Genomic DNA, 13217 nt, shown 5'->3' on the forward strand with positions numbered 1-13217 from the left:
CCAATCCAATAAAGTATGTAAAACTAGTAGTTGCTTTCTAGAAGCAGATATAATCTACATTTTCTTTTCTGAGTAGATTCAATAATCTAACCTTTATTCTATCATTTCTATAACTTTATTTTCAGAGTTGATTCAATAATCTTCATCTTCTCTATATCCTCTTTTTTCTTTTCTTTTTGTTTTCAAACAAGAACCTCTAATCTTATCTCCTTTGTTTAGCCTCTTTCTGACTATTAACAATAACAACTTGTAACCAACCATCCTAAACACTGACACTTATCCCAATCCCAAAACCCTTTGAAAGAAAAAAAAAATCCACCTGCCTCATCTCTTGGGAATGTGGGCAAGAATCTTCAGGGGATCCTGAAAAGACAGATTTTGGGCTAACTGTCAAGTGCTGGGAGAGGAAGCTGGATCATTTGTTGTGTAGTCTCTGCATACTGCAAAAATGCACGGCTTATCTCAAGTCCTTGTTTGAGTAGTCTGTGAGACTGGATCATCTCAGCTAGTCATCTTGAAATTGTCCTGAGCAGTTTGTAAACCAAAGCAGATCTTTGGGTGATGTTTGCCAGCTTAGTGGTTTTATTATTGTCCAGATGGAATCGTCATTGTGGGGCCCCATCATCTTTCTGGAGACTTCAAATTGCTGTTCGGCTTGGTCATGATTCCCTGCAGAAAACTGATAGAGACTCCAACGCAAAAACATGTATAGGCACTTAAATGAAGCCTTTTTTTCTAGAATTAGTTAGTACTCTATATGACCATTAATATCATTACAAAAGTTAAAAATATTATGTATATACATATGAATCTTAGAAATTTTGATATAAATTCACACCTTAAGAAAAGTTTAAAGAATCAAAATAGAACCAAAGAATTGAGAATAGTAGCAGTAGAATAGTCCCTTAATTTTGGTTTTCTTCTGTTCCATATGAGATTGCTCTTCTGACACAATACAGAGATTTTGCATTTTCCTTTTCACAAACATGCTTGGGTTTAGAGAGGGACAGAGCCATTCTCCAACTCCAAAAACAGTTTTAATTTTTAATTGAACAGGGACTGCATAAAGATCATGTGTGTTAAGAGTTTGTAGAACACAGCAGAAACAAACATTTAGGAAAATTTATGAAACTGTATATGTGATATACCAATAGTCCAATTTACTTTTTCTTAGGACAGTTTTTTGTCTGGATGGTCTGTCCCTTTTCTCAGATGTCTCATTTGTCCAATGTTCTTCAAATTCCTTAGCCTTCATTCTCCTGAAAGACAAATAGGAAAAAAAACCATTCTCCAAACCTAACTTTGGGGAGGTTCCCTTTTTTCAAATTATATCTGATTAAATGAAAAGGGATTTATAGTGGTATAAGTTAGTTTAAATTGGATGGTCATGCTGGTTAATGAACTATCACCTCTTCTAATTAAGATGGCCCTTTTGTTCAAATTGAACCTTTATCAATTTTGATGGTATCCACAGCTTTTCTCCTACAGAAACAAAAGCAAAACCTCCTCCCCAATGTAACACATACACTGGTTTCCATTCTGAGGTCTGTACATCATTAAAATATATAGGCTTATTTAATTTTCTATTATCTAATGTTTCTCTGCAGCTGTTGTTCCTTTCTCATTAGCACTAAGAAAATTCAAAGTTAATAGAGCATTATGCAATCTATTTTGGGGGCGTTGTTACCCCTTTTTGTTTATTTAGCATATCCTTTCGAGTTCAGTTTGATCTTTCCATGATTCCTTAGCCTGTAGAATTATGTGGTATACCTGTAATATGCTTTATATTGTAATAAGCAAAATAATCTTTCATTATACTAGAGACATATGCGGGAGCATTGGCAGTTTAAATTTGTGCAGGTATGCTCCTGATGGCCATAATTTCTAGCAAATTCATGATTACCAAATCAGCTTTTTCAGAACTCAGAGCAGTTGCCCACTGAAATCCTGAATAGGTATCAATGGTGTGGTATACATATTTCAATTTTCAAAATTCTGCATAGTGAAACACATCCATCTGCCAGATTTCATACCTCTGAGTACCCTTCGTGTTACATTCTGCTGGTAGCAGAGTCTGACTGTAAAAAGAACAAGTAGTACATTTCCTTACAATTTCCTTGACTTGTTGCCAGGTTATGGAAAAAAAAACTTTTTAAATGTTTGCTATTGCCCTGATGTTTTTATGAAATTCTGAGGCATCCAGCACATTTCCTATCAATAGTTTATCAATCTCATCAATAACTTGTGCTAGAAGGCATGGCAGAGTCATATGGGATCAGATGTAAGTTGGTATGAAGGATGCTTCATATTCCTGATTATATCTTGTAACTAAATAAGTAACAAAGTTAATTCTGACTCATCAGGGATAAATGTTGCAGTCTCAATATGTAAGACCACGGTTTTAGCATACTGAGAGTCAGTAACTATGTTGAGACATTCTGAAAAACTACTAATACCAACAGATTAGCATATAATTCCAATTTTTGAACCAAATTATAAGGACTTTGAACCACTTTACTTAAATTTTCTGACTTATAATCTGCCTTTCCTTGTTGGTTTGCTTTGGTATAAAATGTATGGGCTCCAGATATGAGTGTTTCCTGAACAAAGGGAGCCAGAATCCAATCAGATCTCTGAATAAGTTGAATTCTCTCACTTTTGGGATATTTGCTGTTAATCTCTCCAAAAAAATTACTGCCAGCTCTTTGCAAGGATCACTTTCTGCTCATAATTGATCAATTTCCTCCTTAGTTAAAGGTACTACAATTTCAGCTCACTCTATTCCTGCTAATTGAAAAGTCACTATTTTTCTTTTAAAATCAAGTCAGAGATATGTCCATATACGTTTTTAATAATTTACTCTGTTTGTTTGATAGAAATATCCATTCCAATATAATATCTTTCCCTGCATTAAAATTCCTGTAGGAGAATGCTTAGAGGAGAAAATAACCAAAATACAATCAAGATTTAGATCCACATGATCCACATGTCCTTCCTGTACTTTCTTTTCCACCAAGGCCAATTCTCTCTCGGCTTTAGCTAACAATTCTCTTGGACTATTTAAGCCCTTTTCACTCTTAAAAGTTTTGAACAAATTGCTCAGTTCCTCTTTTTTTACCCCATTTTCATGGATGGAAAATGTCTCCAAATAACCTTTAAAAGTCATTAAGAGTACGTAATTTCTCCTAATATGTACCTTTGGGGGTCTAATTTTTTGAAGAGCTATTTTAGATCACAAATAATTAATAGAATCTCCCTTTTGTATCTTTTCAGGAGCGATTTGTAATCTCCAACAAGGCAAAATTTTCTTTAATTCTTCCAACATTCCTTCTCTCTGCATTTGAATCAGCTAATAAAGCATCATCCATGTAATGATAAATTATAGATTTAGGAAATTGTTCCTAAATCAAATTTCCAAACTTTCAATGGCTCTCATACAAAATATTGGCACAGGGTTGGGCTATTCAACATTCCCTGTGGGAGAACCTTCCATTGACATACCTAACTGGCTGTAGGCACCGTGAAGGCAAATCTTTCTCTGTCTTTTTCTTGTAAGGATAATGAAAAGAAACAGTCTTTTAAATTGATAACTATAAGAGACCATCCTTTAGATAATAAAGTAGGCAAAGGAAAAGTAGATTGCAGAGAGCCCATTGACTGAATTACTTTCTGAATTGCTCTTAGGTCCGTTATCATTCTCCAATAACCAGATTTCTTTTTAATAACAAATACAGGAGAATTCCAAGGGCTGGTTGATTTTTCAATATGATGAGCATTTAACTGCTCTCGTTCCAGCTCTTTTAAAGCCTGCATTTTCTGTTGTTAAAGGCCATTGCTAAACCCATGCAGGCTTGTCTGTTAACCATTTTAAAGGTGGAGCTGTTGGTGTCTTTGAAAGTTCAGCAGTTGTTGTGCCCTGTTCTTGTACAATCTGCATTGCCTGGGACTGCTCTTTATAATATCTCCTAATATTTCTCTCAGAAACATGTGTTAGTTTATAGTTTGTTTCTGAGGTTAGATAAATGTTAATCTGATATTTCATTGTTGTAATAGATCATGGCCCAATAAATTCATAGCTATATTACTCATATATGGCTTTAATTTTCCTCTCTGTCCTTCTTGCCCTATATATTCAAGCCATCTTGTGCTCTGGTTCACTTGAGATAATGTTCTAATCCCTGACAGCTGAACATTTACATCCTGAAGAGATCAATGTGGATGACAAAATTCTGATGCAATTATTGTAACATCCACATCTAAACTACTAAACCTCCAAGATAGCATCATTTATTCCTGTTTTTAATTTTGGTCTTTGTTCATTTAAAGATGTTTGCCAAAAAAATCTTTCTTTATGGTTTCTCCTGAATTTCCTGTTCTCTCTGCTTCAACTGTTCTATCACCTATCAGCCTGGATTATTACAATAGGCATTTGGTTATTTAATTGCTCTGAGAAGTGGTTTCTTCTACAATGGCAGGAAAGGTCTGAACTGAATTCCCCATGGGGCCTGTATGAGGCCCTCAGGGAGTTTCCTAAAAGCAGAGGCAAAGGATTACCTTGTCTGTCACTTGTTGATCTACATTCCTTAGTCCTGTGTTTACTCTTCCTACACCTTGTGCATAATCCACAAGGTAGGGGCATTCTCTTGCCATTGTTCCTCAAACACTTGGTTTCTAAGAATGCCTTGTTTATACTCTCTTTTCAAATGACCTTGTTTACCACAATTAAAACTTCTCACATTATTATTTTTCCTCAAAGCTTTTGACATCACTCTCCTATCCACATATCATTATGTTCATGTGACTCAAGTCATGGAAACAGAGAGCAAGTTTTTTTCCTAGATGTCACTAGGGGTGATAATGATTGATTGGTTTCTTTTCTATTTTCTTTTCTAATACCTGGTTCCTACATCCATGTCTGGGCTATGGAGAAAAATGCTTCCTGGTAAATGCTGTCCCATGTGGTCCATTCCACAGAGAAAGTGGCACAATGTAGTCATCCTCTCAAGAATTAGTTGGCTAGTCAGCCAGGAAAAATGGTGACACCTCTGGGGCTCTGTATTGGTCTCTGCTGTTGGCAGATCTGGCATCCTGCAGCAACTGTAACCAGGTCAGTCATGAATGGATGTCCAGGTTGTTGATGTCACAGATAACTTCTATTCACCTGCCATGGCTGCTTTGTCCATGGGCCCATGAGGCAATATCAAGGATGGCTTGACAAAGTGACTGACTACCCATCTAATGGGTCATCCTATCTACTTGATTATTGATCTCCATCTCTACTGAAGACCCCTTTTGTGGGCATTTACAGGGGACAAAATGATCTTCACATTCTTTGCTCCTTTGTAGATCTGTCCAAATACTTCTTCCCCAAATGTCTTTCGAATAATTGTTAACTTCTTTTTTTTGTTTTTATTTTTTCTTCTCTCACAAAATCACATCTGACCATAATCTTCCCTCTCTCCACTCCACATATTTGTACTACTCCTCAGTTTCCCTTCAGAAAAGAAAAGATCTCCAGGGGATATCAAATGAACACAAGATAACAAAATGTAATAATAGTAGGCACAAACCCTCATATCAAGGCTGGAGGAGGAACTCAGAAGAAAAGTTTCCAGTATCAGACAAACAGTTCAGAGACTCCACACACTCCTGTTGCTAGGACTCCCACACAACCCCTGAGCTAAACAAGCACAGTACATACATAGAGGACTTAGTACAGACCCATGCATGCACTGTGATTGCCTGTTCAGTGTCTGTGAACCCCCATGGACCCTGTTTAGATGTTCCTTTTACCTGATACCTTTGATCCATCCTACAATCCTGTCTTCTCTTACTTGAGGTTCCCTGCACTATATCTAATGTTTGACTGTGGACCTCAGTATCTGCTCTCAGATGCTGGAGAAAGCATAACTGATGTTGATTGGGCTAGGCACAAATGTATGATTATAAGAGAATTTCATTAGGGATAATTTCACTGAATTCTGTGTGTGTGTAGGAGTAAGTGCCCTGCACAAACTTTCACAGCTGAGCAGAGCTGGATAGACTAAAATAGGATTTTTCAAACAGAAACAATATTGGAATCTACTAACAGAGTTTAAATTTTTATTTGTTTGATATTTTATTTTGGGTAGGTAGGGTCTACAGAGATTGATGTGACCATGGAGACGAGAGGAAGACTGAACAAGGGTCCTCTGCAAGAGCAACAATTGCTTTTGCAACTGAGTGTTCTCTACATTCCCCCCCCCCCGACCAAGTTTAAAGAGAAAGTCTTCATTCATTTCTACTTCTCTTGAAAGGAAATACTCATTTTTGTTTGTTCCTTTGCTGAGCCCTTGGTCATATGATCTTCTCAGTCCAATCCAGACAAGTTTCTCCAAAGAAGCCCTCTTGGGATGTCCATGGGGCCAGCAACTAAACTGAATGACAGTTTCCAACTCATGGGACAAATTATCAAACTACAACGATTACCACAGTCCAGTCTCTCCCTCTCTAACCAGCCATTCAACACATTAACAGCTGTATGAAATCCTGAACCACCATCTGTCTTTCCCTAGTTTCACTGAAAAATGCTCCACAAATCCCACAGTTTACCCAGGTGTCATTGGTAACAACATTGACTGCTTCTTGAAGACAAGTGTGGGTCCCAGCTGACCAGGTTCTAGGATCGCTTCATGCGTTTCGGGGGTGGGAGGCAGAAAAGTATCCTATGCAGAAGACAGGGAGCCATATGCTTCAGCCACTAAGTGGTGGTATGAGCCCTCCATTGTCTTCCAGCCTGAGGTCTCACACACCTCAGAAACATGAGCTGTAATGAAATCCAGTGCCTGGGTTTTCAGCCGCTATGAGCTGTGGAGGTCAGCCAGGAAGAGAGTGTGGGCAGCATTTTCCACAGAGAGGTCCCTGAAGAGGGCATCCTCACACATGACCTTCAAACATTCCAGACCATACTTGTCAGCATCTGCCAGCACAGCATCTGCCATGCTGTCCAGGTCTGGCGCCTTTCCGGTGTAAATGAAGTCCATCATTGTCTTAATGACTTGCGGCTCCAGGTCATGGATCTCGACGCGGCTACTTTTGCTCTCCTTCATGTCATGTTGAAACATGGCTCTGAAAACTGGAGAGTGAGTTGCTAACATGGCTTTGTGAGCCCGGAATTCATTTCCAGCCACCACCAGGCAGCAGTTTGTGAACTGGGAATTCTCCCACAGCTCTCCTAGCTTACCTGCCCATGTGCAGCTTGGAACCTGGATCCTTGCCATTGTGTTCTGGTCAGAGATGTTGAAGGAATCGTGGACCACTCTCACCTTGCAGAGAAAGATGAAGACATCATCTGAGAGAAGTTAAGAAGCATGGGACAAGAGGAAATTTCCAAGGATGAACTTTTTGAATTCCCAGTCATAGCATGGCAAGAATCTAAACCCTCTGTCTCCCCCACCTTGGATTTTCTTTCCTTCAACATTTAAGACTTTGCCCAAATATGACTCTTTAGAGAGCTGAGCAACACTAGGTATACTGAGAGGTAATTTACACTTCCTTCATCCACTCCCTTCGGGTGTACTCTCAAACACCATTTGTCATTGGCTCTTATTGAGAAATTTGGGCTTCTAATGTGTTCCTGAATTTCCTCCAGAATAAAACAAAAGTTGCTGATGGTTCACCTGTAGGAGAAATTCTAGATGGTGATTTCTGTGTAATCCTAGCTCTGGGCTATCCTGTCCTCTGACATTTCTCCTGGCGGTAGTTTGAAGGTTAAACTGGATCCAAAATGAAGAACTAGAAATTATTTTCTCTCTACCCTGTGGGACACAATAATACAAAGATTTAGATTTTTAGTTTCTGTTTCTCGTCTGTTCCTTTCTCTATGAGTGTGGAAACTTGAATCTCTGTAATTTTCTATCCAGATTTCAATAGTAGATTCAGAGAAGACAGTCTAGGCTACTAGAGACTGTAATTTCACTCCATTTTTTCTAGATTGAATCTTAGTTCAATAGGCAACTAGTTTTGACCATTAAATACACCTTTTGAAAAATAGAATCATTTTATACACTCATATAAAAAATGTACTTCAGTTCTCCAAAGTAACAGCACATGTACAAGGAATCTCTCTGGGTGTAAAGGAAGCAGATTTATTAGAATGACTTAAGGCTGCAGTCCTACTAATCCTACATTGGCTAGCCCTGAAGAAAAAGTCCAAGAATCAGGCACTTACTCATTCCAGGAGGTTGGAAGTGTTGGATGGTCTTCAGGATATGCTGGAATTCGATAGAAAAAAATTTCTAATGTCAGGAAAAAGGAATGGACTTGCTGCAAGCAGGCAAATAGAAAGAGCTTCTGTCTTCCATGTCCTTTTATATGCTTCCAGCAGAGGGTGTAGCCCAATTTTGGGTGAGTCTTCCAGCCTCAAGTTGTGTATTAAAGGTGTGTGTCTTCAGGCCTTGAGATCCGGCTCAACTGTTTCTTTATATCTCCAAAGTCTATACTTGAAGCAGATCTACCTACTTATCTTAAGCACAACATTTCTCACTGTTGTGCCCTGAATTTTAGGATTTTAGTTAAATCCAGGTGTAGCCATGTTGAGAAACAAGAAAAACCATCACAAGTCTATTTTGTGTAGTGGGGTTCATCTTCCATGAGATAAAAGATGCTGTCCAACCTTACAAAGCCATTATTTAATCTTCTTGGGGTTTTGCACTAATTCCTCCTATAACCTGGATCTGGGAAGAGATGTTTCCCTTACTCTGTCAGGGGTCTCAGGGCTCACAAGATGAAGGTCATGGTTGAGGATTCAGATAGAGTGCACAGGATGCACATCCAGGCAGAAACCTCTGAAAGTGGCTGTCTTATTTCTGGCCTTTTATTCCAATCACACTCACAGTCGCCAGGATGGCTCCCCCAACTTGCAGTGGTGATCTTGCCCCTCACCCTCAGAAAAATCTCCATGGAAACACTCTTCCAGATCCACTTAAGTGTATGCTAAAAGCCGGGCGGTTGTAGCGCACACATTTAATCCCAGCACTCCAGAGGCAGAGGCAAGTGATATCTGTGTGTTCAAGGCCATCCTGGTCTACAAAGTGAGTTCCAGGGAAGGCACAAAGCTACACAGAGAAACCCTGTCTCGAAATCCCCCTCTCCCCCCCAAAAAAAGAGTGTGCTATGAGAAGATCCTTAGTGCTGCTCAATTCCATCATGATAAATGCCAAGATTCAGCTTCTCAATATCTCATAATTTTCATCCTCCACTGGTCAGTTCTATCCTCTTTAACTTAGAACTTCCGTCCTTACTCTGCTGGGCCTGAAAAGTGAGACAGTATTCTGGTTTCCAAAGGATATAAAATATATTCAACAGTTAATGAAGAAGAGGTTTTGAGACCATTCTACTTGGAATGTGATCTGTAAAATGTTCTCCACGTCTATCATCTCTCCCCAGTTCATCATATCAAGAGGGTGTGAGCCTAGAGGACAGGAAATTAACTTCAGTGATTAAATCTCAGCCTACCTCTCCTGCAAGTCTAGCTCCAATGCTGCTCATCAATCACTACAGGGTAAATCAATGAATTGGTTTTAATGTTTAAATTTTGTTTCCTCTTAGGAATCTTTGGCAGGTGAAAACTAGTTACATCAGTGGCTATTCTCTATGTGGGTTTGAGGTCATAGTGGCAGGTACTGATTCCCTCAAATGTGTGATTAGAAATGAAGTAGGCAATCCTTGCCAGACCCTTTATTTGCAAACCAAATATTTGACATTGCCAGCACAGAATAAAAGACCCAATGAGCACTGTTTAGATGAATCTGTATGCTCTGTTCACCTTGTGTCTTTGAACCCTCCTATAATCCTGCCCTTCCTCTGGTCTTTGAGGTTCCCTGATCTTTGCCCAATGTTTGGCTGTGGATCTCAGTATCTGCTCACATCAGCTGCTGGAGAAAGCCTAACTGATAGCAATTGGGCTAGGCACCAATCTTCGAGTGTAACAGAATTTCTGTAGGTATTGTCTTATTGACGTGTGTGTGTGTGTGTGTGTGTGTGTGTGTGTGTGTGTGTGTGTGTGAATGAAGACGGCACAAACTTCCAAAGCTGAGAAGAGTTAGATGGAAAAAAAAAAATGGAATCTTCAAACAGAAACACCACTGGAACCCACAAACTGATTTTAAAAATTTTATTCATTTGATATTTTATTTGGGTAGGTATTGTCTACAGAGATGGGTGTGCCCATGGAGACAAGAGGAGGACTGAACAAGGGTCCTCTGCAAGAGTAACAGTTGCTTTTGCAACTGAGTCATCACTCCAGTCCCAACCACTGAGTTTGGAGAAAAAAAAAAATATCTTCTTTCTCTTCCCTGTCTCTTGTAAACAAACATTCATGTTTTGTTTTCTCATTTCTGAGTCCTTGACCATATCTTCTGCTCAGTCCAAACTCAGATAGGTTTCTCCAAAAAAAAAAAAACCCTGTTGTAACGTGCTTGAATTTAATGTGCCAGAAATTAAATGAATTCCAGATTCTAACTCCTTGGACAAGAATCAAACCAGTATAACAGCAGGCTAGAGGCTGGGTAGATTGTACCAGAGTTCAAGGCTCCCCGTCCCTCCACCTGACATTGACCTCTTTACATCTCTACTAAGCCTCAGCCACCATGCTGTTTTTCGATAGCTTCACTAGAAATGTTCCACACATCCCATAGTCTAGCCTGGTGTTTTTGGTAACAACATTGGCTGCTGCTTCTGGGTTACAAGTATAGGACAAGGCTGACCAGGTCCTAGGATTGCTTCAAGCGTTTGAAAGGGGGCTCCAAGAAAGGGAGATGAGCAGAAGCCAGATAACGTTGTGCTTCAGCCACTAAATGGGGACATGAGCCCACGATTGCCTTCCAGCCTGAGGTCTCAGAGACCTCAGAAGCATGAGCTGTAATGAAATCCAGTGTCTGTGTTTTCAGCTGCCCTGAGCTGTGGAGGTCAGCCAGGAAGAGAGTGTGGGCAGCATTCTCCACAGAGAGGTCCCTGCAGAGGGCATCCTCACACATGACCTTCAAACGCTCCAGGCCATACCTGTCAGCTGCTGCCAGCACAGCATCTGCCATGCTGTCCAGGTCTGGTGCTTTTCCTGTGTAAATGAAGTCCATCATTGCCTTGAAGACTGGCAGCTCCAGGTCATGGATCTCAGCGCGATTCTTTCTGCTCTCCTCCATGTCATGTTGAAACATGGCTCTGAAAACTGGAGAGCGAGCTGCTAAGATGGCCTTGTGAGCCCGAAATTCCTGGCCAGATACCACCAGGCAGCAGTCTGTGAATTGGGAATTCTCCCACAGCTCTCCTAGCTCATCTGCCAATGTGCATCTTGGAACTTGAATCCCTGGCTTTCTGTTCTGGTCAGAGACGCTGAAGGAGTCCTGGACCATGCTCACAATGCAGAGGAGGGTGAGCTGGTCATGTGGAAGAAGACGAGGTGCATGTGACAGGAGGAAATCTCGAAGGATGTACTTTTTGAATCCATAGCAAAGGCCTGGCATGAACTTAAAGGCTTTTGGGCTCCTCATGGTTTCTGTTTTGTCTCCTTCAGCATTTATGATCCAGAACTGGAACTTTGCCCAAACATGACTCTTTAAACAGCTGAGCAAAACTAGATTAACTGACAGGTAATCTGCACTTACTTCATCAAGTCCGTTTGGGTGTACTGTCAAACACCATTTGTCATTGGCTTCTATTGAAAAAGTTGGGCTTCTAAGGCTTCCTAGCCTTTCCTCCACAATAGAATGGAAGTTGCTGATGGTCCACATGTAGGAGAAATTCTGAAGCCTGATTTCAGTGTGGTCCCATCTCTGGACTGTCCCATTTCCTGCCATTTCTCCTGGAGGTAGTTTGAATGTTAAATTGGATCCAAAATGAAGAACTAGCAATTGTTTTCTCTTCACCTTGTGAGACACAATAATAGACATGAATTAGATTGTTGGTTTTTTTTTTTTTTTTTTTTTGTTTTTTTTTTTTTGGCTTTTCGAGACAAGGTTTCTCTGTGTAGCTTTGTGCCTTTCCTGGAACTCGCCTTAGAGACAAGGCTGGCCTTGAACTCACTGAGATCCATCTTCCTCTGCCTCCTGAGTGCTGGGATTAAAGGCGTGCGCCACCACCGCCCGGCATGAATTAGATTTTAAGTTTTCGTTTTTCCTCTAGTCCCTCTTTGATGGTGCTGGAAACTTGGATCTCTGATATTTTCTATATAGATTTCAATACTTGTTTCAGAGAAGATAGTGTAGGCTACTAGGGACTCTTACATCACTCCATTGTTTGTCTAGATTGAATCTTGGTTCTGTAGTTAACTGGTTTTGACAATTATACACAGGTGTTGAAAATTTTGGAACATTTGATACCCTCATATCAAAAAATGTTGTACTAGGTTCCCTAGAGTAACAGAACATACAAAAGGAATCTTTCTGTGTATTAAGGAAGGTGATCTATTAGAATGACTTAGGGCTGAAGCTCTGCTAATCCCACATTGGCTAGCTGTAGAAGAGATAGTAAAAGATTCCAGTACTTACTCAGTCCAGGAATTTCGGTGGTGTCTACTGGCCTTCAGTGTATCCTAGAGTTCCAAATATTCTCTATTGCCAGTGAAGAAATGGACTTGCTGCAAGGTGAGGGCAAGCAGGCAAATAGCAAGTGCTTCTAGCTTCCATGTCCTTTTATAGGCTTCAAGCAGAGGGTGTGGCCCAGTTTGGGTGTGTCTTCTAACCTCAAGATCTGGATTAAAGGTTTGTGTCTTCAGGCCTTGAGATCAGGATTAAAAGTTTGTGTCTTTTTTCTCCAAAGTCTGTTCCTGAAGTGGATCTACCTACTTCAACTGAAGCAAAACACTTCTCACTGTAGCGGCCTCCACTTTAGGGTTTTAGTTAATTCCATGTCTTGTTAAGTTGGGAACCAACAAAAAACAACAAAAGTGTATTTTGCTTATTGTGGTTCATGTTAAATAAAATAGGGATGGTGTCATTCCTACACAGCTGTTATTTCCTCTTTTGGGGGTTTTATACTAAATCCTTCCACTAACATGCCCTGGGAAGATGCGTTTTCCTTTTCCAGTCACAACTTGGAGATCAAGATGGAAGAATTCATATATGGTGGTCAAGAAGCAAGGCCAAACACAATCCTCTGAACTTGGCAGTCTTCATTCCATCCAGACTCACAGTCTCTGGGATGTCTGCACCAACTCTCATTGGTGGTCTTGTCACACCCAA

At 40.1% G+C, this 13217-nt stretch overlaps 1 pseudogene; it reads right to left on the bottom strand.

Moving 5' to 3' along the window:
- Window positions 1-10751: 10751 nt before the first annotated feature.
- LOC143273754 (speckle-type POZ protein pseudogene) lies at window positions 10752-11947 on the bottom strand (annotated as a pseudogene).
- Window positions 11948-13217: the final 1270 nt, after the last annotated feature.

This window comes from Peromyscus maniculatus, chromosome 6 (assembly GCF_049852395.1).
Source record: "Peromyscus maniculatus bairdii isolate BWxNUB_F1_BW_parent chromosome 6, HU_Pman_BW_mat_3.1, whole genome shotgun sequence".
Lineage (NCBI taxonomy): Eukaryota > Metazoa > Chordata > Mammalia > Rodentia > Cricetidae > Peromyscus > Peromyscus maniculatus.